This window comes from Triticum urartu, chromosome 6A (genome assembly GCF_056163025.1).
Source record: "Triticum urartu cultivar PI428250 chromosome 6A, HENAU_Tu73, whole genome shotgun sequence".
Classification (NCBI taxonomy): domain Eukaryota; kingdom Viridiplantae; phylum Streptophyta; class Magnoliopsida; order Poales; family Poaceae; genus Triticum; species Triticum urartu.
In genome coordinates this window covers 151,928,647-151,944,380 of record NC_141878.1, presented here as the reverse complement: position 1 = coordinate 151,944,380, position 15,734 = coordinate 151,928,647, and the positions used below count along the sequence as shown (strand labels likewise).

Genomic DNA, 15,734 nt, shown 5'->3' with positions numbered 1-15,734 from the left:
ACTAAATAAAGTACATATTGTTCAGCCGCACCGCATGTGCCGCTTGGCCTCGCAACTTGATGTAATATTGAACTATGTTCCACTAGTACCAATAAAGTGGTTGTTTTCTGTACCAAGATGTTGTGTGCTGCCAGAAGACATGATCTCTGGGCTGGCAATGCAAGGTAAACCGGTTGCTCTGAGACGGGGTGCCACAACGCTTGGTATCAGAGCCATGCTGACTGCAGGACATGCTAGACTACCTATGTGTTAACAGGACGTTAGTCAGAGTAGCATTTGAGTGCCGATAGTGTTTGTAGTTGACTATTGCATTGCATGCACTCGTTTATTTTTATTTCTAACCAACTAACGACTGTGAGTGTAGATGGCTCTAGTGTCGTATCCGTGCTAGTTGGAGCTGCTACCGTACACGTCACAACACCTTCTTCGGAATGTTTGGCGCCATCTGTACCCTCACGGTGACGACCCGATGTATCAGGTGTATCGGGAGCGTCTAGCAGACTCAGCATACGAGTATCACGCCGTGGTTACTCTACGCACCAGTTCATCCTCCAGCTCTTACACTCGTACCTCCAAGAGCGGTTTCGCTTCCACCGCCTCTTAGGCTGTCCAGTTTCCTGCATTTGAGGTCCTCGTCAAGCTGCGCTATAACGAGGTCCGGATGTAGACTCACCCAGGTTTCCACTACTATCCATCCTTGCACGACAATGGTCACGTCCGTTTCCCTATCATTGATCTGGAGTCTGATAGCGCTGCTAGCCACCTTTCTCGCTATATCACTGCTAGTTACCTTCTGATTCACGAGTTGGCTCGAGAGCTAACTTGTGCTCGCACTGCTTTAGTAGCCGCTAGGTCCTATCCCACTCCACTGTCTATGGGATTTACTCCTTATATTCCACCCGGTTCTAGCTCTCCTGTTTCCCCGGTTACTCCTCCGAGTAGCTCGGGCACCTCGACCGTGACTCCCCTCCGTGCTCCTGCTGAGTGGGTTTCCCTTCTCGCTACCCCTGTAGCCCCGATGCTCCAGCCTCATCGTGCACCTGCCCCGAAGGGAGAGCCCTTGAGGCAGCGTCGTCGTGTTACCTTAAACTCGGAGGTCTCGGTTAACATCGCCAGTTCAGGATCCGAGTCCGCATCAGGAGAGTACCCAGCAGGACCAGCAGAGCGCTAGAGCGTTCGAGTATCCGCAGTTGGCATGTTGATGTACGGATGTAGTCGTACGAGTCATGATGTTCCATTTCATGCATGAGAGCAGTCGAACTTATCATGGTGTTTATCTTTTATGTATGAGTCTATGTATAATTATGCTAGAACTTTTTATTATTCGCCGTGTTTTTCTTCGATATTCCGTTTTCATTTCTTTCGGGTTTTGTCGATGGCTTTACCCCACTATTTTGGATGTTGCTCATCACGGTTGCGTTATCTTGGGAAAAACAAATAATAGGATGACGTGGGGAGGCAGCAGCAGTCACGCTTGTGAGGATGTCCCTGTTTTCCGCTCAGCACGACAGGCAGGACATTCCCCCGACTGAACAATCCACCACCGCCTCCACCGCCACATCTGCCCTCCACCGAGCAGATTTTGTGCATGTTTGAGGAAAGAAGGAATAACGATATGATTGAATTATTAAAAAGTATGCAAGCTATGGTTGGGCAGAATGGAAATTAGAACGGTCATCACTCCAAACTGTCAGATTTTTAGAGAACCAAGCCTCCCAGTTTCAGTCAAGTTATTGATCCCTTGGAAGCCGACGATTGGTTACGAACTATTGAGAAAAAGCTTGAGATTTCTTGTACTGAAGAAGATGACAAGGTTCTGTTTGCTACGCATTATCTCAAAGGAGCTGCCGCTATATGGTGGGATAATGCGAAAGCCATGTGGCCTGCAGATGAAGAAATCACTTGGACAAAATTCAAGGATCATTTCCGCAAATATCATATTCCTGCTAGTATTATGAAGGTCAAGCAGAGTGAATTCCTCGCGCTCACCCAAGGAAGCCTATCTGTTGGTGAGTATCTGCATAAGTTCAATCATTTGGCCCGCTATTCCCTCTATGATGTGGCCACAGAAGAAAGAAAGATTGATAGATTTCTTGGAGGACTAAACCAGCACCTCCGATGCATTCTCAGTATGTTTGATTTCCCGGACTTCCAAACTCTGGTAAACAAGCCCCTCATTACTGAAAGGGAGCACAAGCTTGTACATGACAACAAGTCTGCCAATAATGATCATAAGCGCAAGTTTGAGCCTAAGAAGGATGGTCAGCCAATGCAGAAGGCTCATACTTGGCAACACACTCAAGTAGAGTACAAGCCCAATTGGCAGCAGAATGTTAACAAGACCACTACCCAAGTCAAGAATGTCGTAACCAAACCGGTGCGAGAAGAGTGTCAGCGCAACAATTCCTGTTTCAGTTGTGGACAAACAGGACATTATGCAAGACAGTGTCCCAAGAACGGCAAGAAAAATGCTCCATTCAGGCCACAAGTCAACCATATGGGGCCATACCCTGTCCAGCAAACCATCAAAGGGCAAGTTCATCACCTCTTCGTAGACGAGGCCCAAGAGGACCCCGAAGTCGTCATTGGTATGTTTCCTGTTAATAACATACCTACAATAATTTTATTTGACTTTTGGGCTTCTCACTCTTTCATTTCGCGGAGTTTTGTTGCCCAAAACAAATTTCCTTGTTCGATTTTGAGAAAGAATATGCTGGTACAATCCCCGAGATCTTTGCTCAGAAGCAATCAGGTATGCCGTAACTTGGAAATTGAGATCAAAGGAGTCCGTTTTCCAACTTCCTTGATAGTCATCGAGTCTGCCAAGTTGGACATTATTTTGGGAATGAATTGGTTAACCCAATACCAAGTATGCGTTAACTGCGTGACCAGAGAAGTTACCTTGACATGTCAGGAAGGGCAGACTACAAAATTCTATGCCCGCAGAAGCATACCCAAGAAAGAAATAATCTTCACCTTTGTGGCTGAAGAATTGGGATTAATTCCTGTGGTCAGTGAATTTCCCGATGTATTCCCTGAAGAATTTCCAGGAATGCCGCCAGACCAAGAACTTGAGTTTGCAATTGATCTTGTGCCCGAGACCGCACCGTTATACAAGAAGTATTTTTGGATGTCTTCGTGAGAATTAGTGGAATTAAAGAAATAGTTTGATGAGATGCTCCAGAAAGGTTATATCCATCCAAGCTCTTCACCATGGGGATCACCCGCAATATTTGTGGACAAGAAAGACGATAGTCTTCGTATGTGTGTGGATTACCGTCAGTTGAATGATGTCACTATTAAAAACAAATATCCACTACCAAGGATCGATGATTTATTTGATCAACTCAGTGGGGCAAAAGTATTCTCCAAAATTGATTTAAGGACTGGTTACCACCAACTCAAGATCAAAAAGGAAGATATTCCTAAGAACACGTTCACTACCCGATACGGTCTTTATGAATATACCGTTATGTCCTTCGGCCTCACCAATGCACCTGCTTTCTTTATGCATATGATGAACAAAGTATGCATGGATTTCCTGGATAAATTTGTGGTGGTATTCATCGATGATGTCCTAATATACTCAAAAGGCGAAGAAGAGCACAAGAGACACCTCAGAGCTGTCTTACAAAGACTCTGTGACCATCAACTATACGCCAAATTTAGTAAATGCGAGTTTTGGCTCAAGCAAGTCGGATTCCTAGGGCATGTGCTGTCAGCAGAAGGTACAACTATGGATCCAAGTATCCCAAATCCGGAGTTTCCTTGGATTAGCAGGGTACCACCGTCGTTTCATTGAAGGTTTCTCTAAGATTGCCAAACCAATGACAAAGCTTCTCAAGAAAGATAAGAAGTTTGAATGGACTGAGGACTGTGAGAAAAGTTTCAATGAGCTAAAGACCAGACTGACAATAGCACCTGTGTTGACTCTTTCGGACATCTACCGCGGCTTTGATGTGTACTGTGACACTTCCAGGCAAGGTCTTGGATGCGTACTCATGCAAGATGGCAAGGTTGTAGCATACGCATCTCGCCAGCTACGACCCCACGAAGGGAACTATCCTATTCATGATTTGGAATTGTCCATGGTTGTTCGTGCTCTAAAAATTTGGAGACACTACCTCATTGAAAAAAGGTGTCAAACCGACCACAAAAGTCTCAAGTATATATTTACTCAGCTAGACTTAAACTTCCGTCAATGAAGATGGCTCGAATTGGTCAAGGATTATGAGCTTGGAATTAATTATCATCCGGGTAAGGCCAACGTGGTCGTCGATGCACTCAGCCGCAAGCCTGCTAGTCTGAATACCATGATGGAGTCCTTGCCTCCCGAACTTCAAGAAGAGATCACTCAACTCAATCTGGTCATTATTGATATGGTCTTGCTAATATGATGGAAGTTACTCCTACCCTCGAGGATGAGATCGCAAGGCCTAGTCAGACGACCCAGTGCTACAAAATATATCAAGCGTACGTTAGAAGGCCAGACACAAGATTTCTCTAAGGATCACCAAGGCACACTAAGGTTCCGCGGAAGGATTTGTGTACTGAATCAAGCAGACTTAAGAAAGAAGGTATTGGCAGAAGCACACATATCTTCGTATTCCATTCACCCTGGAGGTAGCAAAATGTACGAAGACCTTTGGCAGATATTCTGGTGGGATGGGATGAAGAAAGACATTGCCTATTTTGTGGCTTGTTGCGACATATGCAACAAAGTGAAGGTAGAACACCAGAAACCTGCCGGACTCCTCCAACCCTTGCCCGTTCCACAATGGAAGTGGGATGATGTCTATATGGATTTTCTCACAGGACTACCAAGGACTCATTGAGGAAATGATGCAGTATGGGTCGTGGTGGACACACTGACCAAGGTAGCTCATTTTATTCCCATCAGAACCACTTACCGAGCAGACCAGCTAGCACAATTGTATGTGTCCAGAGTAGTCAGTCTGCATGGAGTACCAAGAACGATCACTTCTGACAGAGGGTCACTTTTTACCTCAGCTTTCTGGTCACGTCTCCATCAAGCTTTGGGGACCATGCTAAAGTACATCACAGCTTATCATCCTCAGACAGACGGGCAGGCTGAACGTGTAAACCAAATACTTGAAGATATGCTTCGAGCATGTGCGTAGGCCCAAGGACCCAAATGGGTACATTGTGTGCCGTATGCCGAGTTATCCAACAACAACAGCTTCTAGACCAGCCTAAAGATGTCACCCTATGAAGCTTTGTATGGTCGTAAGTGCCGCACTCCGCTAAATTGGTCTCAAACCGAAGATAGCCGCATTTTCGGAATTGATCTCATGATGGAAGCTGAAAAGCAAGTCAAGGAAATCCGAGACAGATTGCAATTGGCTAAATCCCAACAGAAGAGTTATTATGATGCAAAGCACCGACAGATCAGTTTTGAACCCGGAGAGCATGTATACCTCCGAGTCACCCCTATGAAAGGAGTCAAAAGATTTTAGACTCACGGAAAATTGGCACCCAGGTATATTGGTTTGTTCCCAGTTATGTCCAGAGTGGGTACTGTTGCATGTCAGTTGGAATTGCCCCCAGAATTGTCAGAAGTGCACAAAGTGTTCCATGTCTCACAGCTAAGACGATGTATATCGCCTCCAGAGAAAAAGAGTGATATGTCAGAATTAGAGTTGGCTAATGATTTAACATATGAGGAGAAACCGTTTAGAATATTGCATGAAATTGAAAGGGTTACTCGTAGTAAGGCGATAAAATTTTATAAGGTTCAGTGGGAGAACCACACAAAGGAAGAGGCAACTTGGGAACGAGAGGAATTTCTAAAGGCAGCCTATCTAGAATTGTTTTCCCGAACAACCGAATCTCGAGGACGAGATTCATCCTAAGTGGGGGAGGTTTGTCACAGCCTGGTTTTTGCTCCCTCTTCTTTTTCTGATTTTGATTGCCTTTTTATTTGAATTTGGGTTTTTGAATCATTTCATTTGGACTTAAACCCTTTGGCATACCCTTTATTTTCACCCAAGTGGCTCACCTCTCCCCCAAGCCATCATTTCTTCTCTGAATAATCCCAAAATAATCATAGGAATGTTTTTCTTCAATGAAAAATATTCATTTTCTCTTCTTAAACCCTAATTAGCAACATATGCTCCAAAGCAACCCCCATTTTCTTTGGCCACAAAAATCTGAGAAAATTCCAAAATATTCTTTGAACCCTAGGGCACCTTCCTGAGCAAAAAATATTGCACCACTTTTTGGAATATTTTTGCTATAGGAAATCTTTTCTGTTCCAGTCAGAAAAGCCAGTTTCTACAGCAAGTACAATTTTCCTTGATCCAATGAGGATGATTTTTCTTGAGCATCATTACCTTCCTAAGTGATTGCTAAACCCCAAAGCTCAGCCCTCAAATCTTACTGGATCACTCATAGTTCACTCCACAAGTTACTGTCTAGAAACTTACCATGAAGTAAACCACGCACCAACAACCCCTGGGCTCGACTCAAAGTGTTGGAACGACCCAAAACACTATGGACTACACGATAGACATGAATTTATGGCAAGTTGTGGCTCTATGCTAGAGTTCGCGCGGTGACCACGCGTGTGCACGATACCAATGTGCTAGTCGACGCGCTCTGGATGCCGCCGCGTTCTCTGTTCAACGCGTGCTTGCTTCCCCGACTGTCGGACCTTGCCAAACCGCGCCACAATTGCCGTCCCGACGCCCTTAACTCCTCGCTGGCGCTCGCCGACGTCGGAGCTCGCTGCAGCGAGCACGGGCACGACCCAGCCAACCCAACAGTGTGTCGCGCCACTGTGCTCGTCGCCACCCCCACTCCTGTGTTCTTCTTCGCCCTCCCACAGTGCTCGCGTGAACAACGTCGCCTTCTCCCCCTCACTGACGCCGTTCCTCGCCGGGCGCCGTGTCCAGAAGCCGTCCGGCAGAGCCCGATCCCCTCACCTCGCTTTCCTATAAGTACAGCCACCCCCAGCCTCCTCAAGCATCACCAACTCCTCCTAAACACTCCACAACGCAGTAGAAAGCTGCAGCCCTGCCGGGCAGGCCTTGGGTCGCCGTCCCCAAGCTCAAGCTCGCCAGCGATCCCTGTGGTTCGCCCCCACCGTTCCAGCCCCTCCCGAGCTCAAGCCACTCTTCCAGAGCCTCTGTGGTGCTTCACTGGTGCTGTCCGACCCAATTGGAGCCCCTGGTGCAGCCCCACATCGACGTCGTGTCCAACTCCGGCGCCCTCTTCTTCCTGCCACCGCTGGAGAAGCTCGTTCCAACCCCGTCCGACCACCTCTAGCTATTCTACGGGTATGGGCAGGTGCGCCTCGACCCCCTCTTCCTTCCTATCCTTCTGGATCTGGCCGCCGACCTCTCCTCGCTGGAGAAACGCTGGCGCCCCGCTGCCCCGCCTCTGCTTCTCTCTCTCTCCCCTCGCACCCGACCAGCGGGGCCCATAGTCAGCCTCTCCAGTCGCGCCCGAAGCGGTACGAGTGGAGGCGTATTCAGAGAATACGCCATCGACGTCACCCCCTGGTTTCTATTTTATTCAAATTTAATTCAAATTATCCAGAGAACTTCAAACAGCCACGACTTTTAAACCATAAGTCCAAATGGATTGATTCTTTTTGCATTGTGTTCTTATTGAAAAGATCTAGCAGCTCACCAAAAATGAGACTTTTCTCTATTGTCTAGATTTTCTGGTGATTTTCAAAGTGTTTGTCGGCGTTCTGGGAACGGGGGTCCCCAGACTTGCCTGCCCGCGGCCTGCAGCGTGGCTCAAAGGGGGCCCAGCACGACCCATCTTCATCAACACAGACCCAAGACCCTCGCGAGGGTCCAAGCCTCGCGGGGCGGACGACACGGAGCTTCCTCAGGCACAGCCTCATCAGGCTAGCTCGCGAGGAGGCGGAGAGATCAAGGCGGGGTACCTCACGAGGTGCCCGTGACGCAAGCCATGACGACCAAGGGCGCCAGGCGGGCGCCAGCCCGCGCAGTGTCCTCCTTTCCTCTTTGGTGCAAAGGGAGCAAGCGCAGGCGAGAGCATCAAGCAAAGGCACCCGTTTCGGTGCAGCGAGACCAAGACCAGTCCAATGGCAGGGAGGAAGTCATTGTGGAGCCCAAGCCATCGTCACCACCAGAGCCTTTGGCAGGCGAGGACCAACTTTAGTCAGGATAAATGTACCAGATGTTCCCCTCCAAAATGGCCAATTGTTGGCGCCCTTCCCGCTCAATATTTGGGAAGAGGCCCAGGGCCTTTGCCTATAAATAGGAATAGCCACCAACATGGCAAGGGGGACTGGGATCGAAATCAGAGAGAGAATCGAGAAGAGAGAGAGAGAGGGGTGACTGAACTCCTCCCAGTAGTTCATCCCCCCAACCAAGAATAGACCCTCGCGAGGCTGTTCTTCCTTGTATTGCTCATCATCATTAGCCCAAGAGGCAATCCACCACACCACACACTGGAGTAGGGTATTACACCACAACGGTGGCCCGAACCAGTATAAACCCTGTGTCTCTTGTGCTGTTCTTTCCATAGCTTAGATCTTAGCGAGGCGGAGGGGTGCAGGTAGGTAGAAGGCGAAATCTCCGCGCGCACCCCAGTGTTCGAACCTCAAGGATCTGCCGAAACCCGAAATCCGACAGTGTTTATTGATTTTTTGACCTGGAAGACTGTAGGGCTTACACCCCACATCATTTTATTGCAATTGGCAAAAAATACAAAAGGTTCCTAGAGGAAAGGAACAAAACAGAAAAGAAAAACTATACAAGCTAGGATAAACTAAGCACTAAAAGCTAAAAAGAAGAAAGAAAAGAGTACATGTGAGAAACACCTCAAGGAGGCAGGAAATCAATTCATTTGATCAAAGCATCTCTGTGTCTAATCTTGATCCTGTGTGCTAGGAGAGAGATGTCATGGATAAATCCATTCCTCCATTACGCGAAAGTAGGTTTGATATGTCTAAAGGCTCTATCATTCCTGACTTTCCAAATATTCCACCATGTAAGGAAGACCACTTTTGAGAAGAAGGGTTTATTAAAATCCTTCCTAGCATGAAGTGCAATGTGCACCATGTCCTGACTATTCAACCAGCTTATTTGAAGATAATTCCTCACTCTCATGCTAAAGTTGCATTGAAAAAACAAATGGTTCCTGTACTCAAGAACTCCCGTGGGGCAAAGTACACATTCAGGCCCATCATTAATTCTCCAATGCCTGCGCTGAATCATATCCTTGGTGTATACTCTGTTCATAATGACAAGCCATGCAAACATTTTAATTGTCATGGTACAACATGATTTCCAGACCCAACTCAGAACGGGATTGGTAGGCATTGGCTGATGGACAAAGTCATAGTAATTCTTTGCTGTATACTCAGATTTCTTCCCATGCCTCCAAGCCCAAGAGTCACTGCAATCATAATCCAGGGAGATCCCAGTCAAAATGTCAGAAAGCTAATTAAACTCCCTAAAAGCCAATTCAGACAAGGGTAAAGAGAACATGCTCTGCAAGCCACCTGCTTGTAACACTTCCATAACAGAGAAATTCTTCTGGAGGCAAAAAGAAAAGAGCCTGGGAAATCTATCCTCGAGAGGGATGCATGAGTTATCAATCTCCCAAGGGACAGACCAGAAAAGCATAGAATCTCCTCTTCCAACTGTAACCGAAGCAACAACCCTAAATTTATCCATTAATTTGCAGATATCTCTCCACCAAAAAGAGCCACAGACAGTAGTGTCATGAGGAACTCTTTGAAAATAATAAGAGTCCCAAACCAAATGAACCCAATGTACATTTGCTCTGTTATAGAATTTGTTGAGGTATTTCAGAAGCAAAGCCTCATTTTGCAGACCCAGATTGAGTATTCCAAGCCCACCCTTAAGCTTGGGCCTACAGATTAGAGGCCAGGCAGCCAAAGAATGCCCCTTCTCCTGACCATATTTTCTCCACAGACATTGCCTCTGAATTCTTTCCAGTTGCTTCAGGATTCCCTGTGGTATGGACAGACTGCAAAGGAAAAATATGGGCAGTAAAGAGATAACAGAGTTTACCAACTGCAGCCTGCTACCTTGGGGCAGAAACCAGGAGCTAGCAGTTAACCTTCTTTCCACGCAGTCAACTAAAGGCAGTAAATCAACAATTTTGGGCCTAGTTGTTCCCACTGGCAACCCTAAATATGTGAAAGGAATTACACCTAATTGACACCCAAATTGTGCAGCAAGAGCATTGGCAACATTGGTTTCCACATTAATTGGATACATTGAAGATTTGTGAAAATTAATCTGCAATCCAGTGGCCAAAGAGAAGGAATTCAAAACTGCCTTAAGCACCTCCAACTGGGCTGAATCAGCAGACACAAAAATCAATGTATCATCTGCATACTGCACCACTGGATAGTCAGGATCATGTGTTGCCAGAGGCAAAGAAAGAAGGCCATGATTCAGAAGATCATTAATCATAGTCTGCAACAAATCAGCAGCAATCACAAACAGCAATGGTGAGATAGGATCACCTTGCTTGACACCACACTTGCACTTGAAATGCTTTCCAGGTACACCATTTAGTAAGATTGAGGAAGTTGCAAATGACAACAACTGCTGAATCCAGGAGATCCATTTGTTATGAAATCCCTTTGCCAGCAGGATATTTATAATTGCCTCATGTTGAATAGAATCAAATGCTTTTTCAAAGTCAAGCTTGAGTAACATAATTGGCTTCTTTGACTGGTTGCACTGATGAATGTACTCAAAGGTCTAGGCAATACAGTCCTGAATTATTCTTGACTTGATAAAACCATATTGATTCTTAAGCACACATTTGGTGATTTCATCTTGAAATCTGTTAGCAGTAAGCTTAGTGAGGAATTTCAACCCCACACTTGTCAAAGTAATTGGCCTAAAATCTCCCATAGTCTCAGGTGATAGTTTCTTAGGGATCAATGTAATGAAGGCCTCATTGAGATTTTCCAACTGAGCAGTTCCAGCATGAAACTCCCTCACCAGTGTAATGAAATCACTGGAAATGACCGGCCAACACTTCTTCATAAAAATCCCATTAAAGCCATCAGGCCCCGGTGCCTTGTCAATTGGCAAATCCCTAATAACATGTTCAATTTCTTTAACTTCAAAGGGCTTTGTGAGCACTTCCATTCCCTGCACCCTAGGAATAAGAGAGAGTATGTCATTGCCCATCATAATTGGCTTAATAGTTCCCATTCTGCTCTTAAAAATCTCCAGAAATTCCTTGGCCATCATTCCATGGTCTGAAGAAACTGTACCATCAGACGGCTGCAGACAGGCAATAGAATTTTTTCTATATCTTTCAGTTGCCATGGCTTGGAAGAATTTTGAGTTTTCTTCACCAACTTTGATATACCTAATAGTGCATCTTTTCTTCCAGTATAAAAACTACAAATGTAGAAGATGATCATGATGCATCTTCACCAATTTCCTGAAATTGGATTCATTTCTGAACAAGGACCTCAAATCTTCCAAATTATCTAACTAGGGGTGGACTAACGAGCAGCTCGGCTCGTTAAGCTCGTACTCGTTAAGGCTCGGCTCGGCTCGTTTGAAGCTCGTTAAGCTTGTGAGCGCTCGCGAGCGCTCACGAACAGATTATAATGTGTTACGATATACATGATGAATGTGTAGATGTGGTTTCCAGGACAAAATATGGTGACTATAAAAAGAAATGCAGTAGTTTGTTGCCTCATATGTCGATTAGATTGAATATATGGGCTGAGGTGCTAAAAAAGTTTGTCACGTAAGATAAAAATATGTGTTGTGTTGTTACTAACGAGCTTAACGAGCTACTCGTGAAACTCGTTAGCTTGCTCATTAAGCTCGTTAAGCTTAGCGAGCTGAAATCAATGATTGGCTCTGTTCATTAAGAAGCGAGCTACGAGCTTAATGAGCCGAACTATCGAGCGCTCATTAAGCTCACGAGTTACGAGCTTTTGGTCCAGCCCTATATCTAACTAGAGGATTACCCAGTTGCACTTCTCAGTCGGTGTTTTAATATGTGACAAACCCTTTTGCCATTTCTTAAGTGCAAACCTCAATGACTTTAATTTATCCATTATAATTGCTGATATATGAGTTTTGTGAGAAGGTTTTTTCCAAACCTCCTAAACACACTCCATAAAGCCAGGTTGATGTACCCAATTGTTTTCAAATCTAAGATATGAGCCTTGGGGATGGTGGTGCAGATGGAAACTACACAAGGAACATGATCTGAGGCAGTTTTAGCAAGGGGTGTTACTTGTGTATTGGGGTACTGACTAATCTAACTGGCAAAAGTAAAAAACCAATCCAATTGCTCAAGGAGTGGAAAATCCTGCATGTTAGACCAGGTAAATCATCTCCCCTTGAGTGGCAGTTCCAATAGACCCAAATGACCTATGATCTCATTGAAGATGAAGATATCATTGACATCACCACCAGGAAGATTTAAATTATCCAAAGATCTTATGAAATTAAAATCTCCCAGCAACATCCAATTCTGCTCAGGTTCCACTTTTAGATTGTAGAGCCAGTTAACAAACTCATCTCTTAAAGCACCATGGCAAGGCCCATACACACTCACCAGATACCATTGATCATCGTTATGCACATATTTGAAACTAATCACAATACCAAAGGGTTTAACTTCTATTAAAATACCCGAGAAAAAGTCTAAACGCCACACAGTCAAAATTCCACCAGAAGCACCTCTTGGAAGAGATACGATGAACTGATCAAAACCCACAGGAAAAATGGTCTTAATTATATTACGAGGGCAATCCGAGAGCTTAGTTTCCTGCAGACAGACAACTGCACACTGACTTTTAGTCACTTTCTATCTAACCGCACATTGCCTTGTTTCAGAATTCAATCCACGGACATTCCAACACAAAACCTTCCAGTTACCATTGACATTCGATTCATAGAGTAACATATAATAGTGCAACAGAAATAGTATGACACACAGTGACATACAACCCAAGCCATAATAGAACAAAAGTGCCAAGTCTCGACCACTGCATAAGTTTAAGAACGACATAAAAGAAAGCAAATTTAACAGGCTCGCTACACCTAGATATATCTTGAAACATTAACATTTAAGCACTATCGGAGGATGAGTCATCCTTGGGATTAACCATAAGCTTCTCCCTACAATGCAGCTTGGGGTCGATTTCCAGCTCAGCTCCAATTGCTTGCAGCACCAAGTGGGGCATCTCTGGAGGAACATCTTCAGACTTGTCATTGCCAGCAGCACCTTCAGAATTGGGTCGGGCCTTCTCTTCTATGGGCTTTGAACGAGGGCGCCTTTTGGCAGGCTGAAGCGAGAGTTTCTCAAAGATAACCGGTTTGAAACCATCCAGTTTTGCCGCGCTTCTCGTGCACCTTCTCACCGAAGTGTCCATCAAGGGGGCAGACACCTTCCGTCTGCCTCGCTGATTCTTCTGCCTGTTCTTTGATTCCGCTGCAAAATCCACAGGTGAAGAAATGTCCACCGATCCATTTGACACCACAGCCTCAGGCATAGACAAATCACTAGCTACCATAGCTTCAGGCACAACCACTTCAGTCATGGCATGTGCAGACAGATCATCACTAGAACTAGATAAAACATCATCAGATAAACCTCCAAACAAATATCTGGCAACTGGGCGTGTAGTCACAACAGATTTACTGCGAGGCAGAGTACTAGGCAACCTTGGCACCAACAAAGACTTCTTCAGGGAATCATCAAAAGTAATTGACCACTTGCACTTGGAATATGTGACTGTACCCAGGGGCTTAAAGAAGATAGACCTGGGCACATCTTTAACTGAAAAAAATCAGACATCAAATTTTCAAAAGATCTCTTCCAAATCATCTCAGGTGGAAGAAGAGGTCCAGCCACAATCCTTGCCATCCCAATGAATATCTGATGATGTTGTATGACAGGTGGTTGATAAGGGACAATAGCCAAAGGATTTTCCACAACTGCAGGTTGGTCTTGAACCTGAAAGAGCTGTTCAGGAATAGGTTGATGTTTCTGCTCATTCACCTGAATATGCTGTTCAACAGACCCAGAGCCCTCTGGTTGATCAATGAAAATGGAAATTTGATCCTGTTTTGGCATCCCAGGCTGCGGGGGATGATTAATCTCCTCATCATTGTCCCCCCAATGAGCATTTCCCCAGTCAACATCCACAACATTATCAGGAGGCCGAGGTGGGGCAAGTGGTGCATCATTCCACCCCAACAATGGGTAGGGAGGAAGAACAAAAGGTATATTGTCAGGTATTAATTGTCCAGGAATTGGATGAGGATTACCATCCAATGGCATTGGATCCTCATCATTGGGCATTTGATCAGCAAAGTCTGCCCCAAGCACGTAACAAGCAGCCGCCCAAGAAACCTGAGCTCCCCCACTCAGCATAATATGCAAAGATAACATCTCTTGGCACCAGTGGCGTATCAGGGAAGCTTGCCTCAACCAAAGTACAGACTAGATACAGATCTTCACTATCCCAAGAGTGAAATTTCCCAAAAGTACCTACTGCTTGCGAGATATACTCTGTTGTGCGGTAATCTAGAGGAATCCCAACAAACATGAGCCAGCCCTTACGAAAACCATGACTCCCCTTGAAATTCTCTCCCTCATCATGTTTCATGAATCTAACAAATCGATCGTTGCCTAGAGCAAAAGGTGGATGCTGAATCAAAGTGTATCTGACAGATGGATCCCGCACCTGGAATAAACCAACCCCATGGAACCATGGCTAAGCAGAGCGGACAAGAGTACCTCTGTTCTGAAGAAACTGAACAATCTCCTCTCTCACATGCCCAAGAGGTCCATCCGGAGCAGGCATGACCTCAGCAACCATGTAATCTTCATGGCGACGAGGGGGATGAGCTGCAGGCGTGAAGATGGTGTGTGGGAGACGCCGATCCCCGCCATCAATGATGTGGTGCCCCTCCGGCACAAGTCGATGCGGGTCAAGCTCAAAGTTCGCCATGGCCGGCTGCAGCAGCGATGAACATAGGATTTCTTTGGAAGGGAGAGAAGGAGATTGGAGCAATGTGGGTGGTGGCGATGTGACTGGGCAAGCTACCCCAATAACTCCGGCTCCCTTCCCCTGACCAGTTGAGGATTCTGAAATACTGGCCTCCAAACCAATCCATTGAGACACGCGAAATCATTACACTCTTGTCAAGAGTGACCCGCACAAGAGCAAGCCGAGCAGACCACTCACATTCCACAAGTGACTGCTAGGTGGCCCCTCTGAGAGCAAATAGTACAGGTTAGAACCCGGTCCACCATGTCATCGACCATAGCATCAAGCTGTCGGGCTGCCTCTTGTGAAGATGGAATTTGTAGCGAGTCGATCATCGGGCTTGGGTTGAGTGATGTATCCAGCCCAAGAGAAGATGGCCCAATAAGACTAGGTTCAGATACTGGCCCAGCAGAAGCTTGGCAATTCTGACTCACAGGGCCAACGCACCGTGGGCTATCCATTTGAGATGGGCCCGTCCCCAAACGGCCATTTTGAACCGGAGAGGTTCCCGCCTCCGCAAATCGCGCCGAGAGATTCCTGGAAACCACGGGGGTTGCGGATCCACAGCTACCGGGCTACACGGCAGCGTTGTGGCCTGCCGGTGCAACTCCGGCAACGGGATGACCATACCAACCACGATGGGTGGCCGAGCCACCATCCAATGCAAGTCTAGAGCAGGCGATTGTCGAATCACAACACGCTCATGAGCAGAAAG

General features: G+C 46.0%; 1 pseudogene; it reads right to left on the bottom strand.

Annotated features, from left to right (window-relative positions):
- Nucleotides 1-13,090: 13,090 nt before the first annotated feature.
- LOC147964548 (uncharacterized) lies at nucleotides 13,091-14,328 on the bottom strand (annotated as a pseudogene).
- Between the last annotated feature and the right edge of the window lie 1,406 nt (nucleotides 14,329-15,734).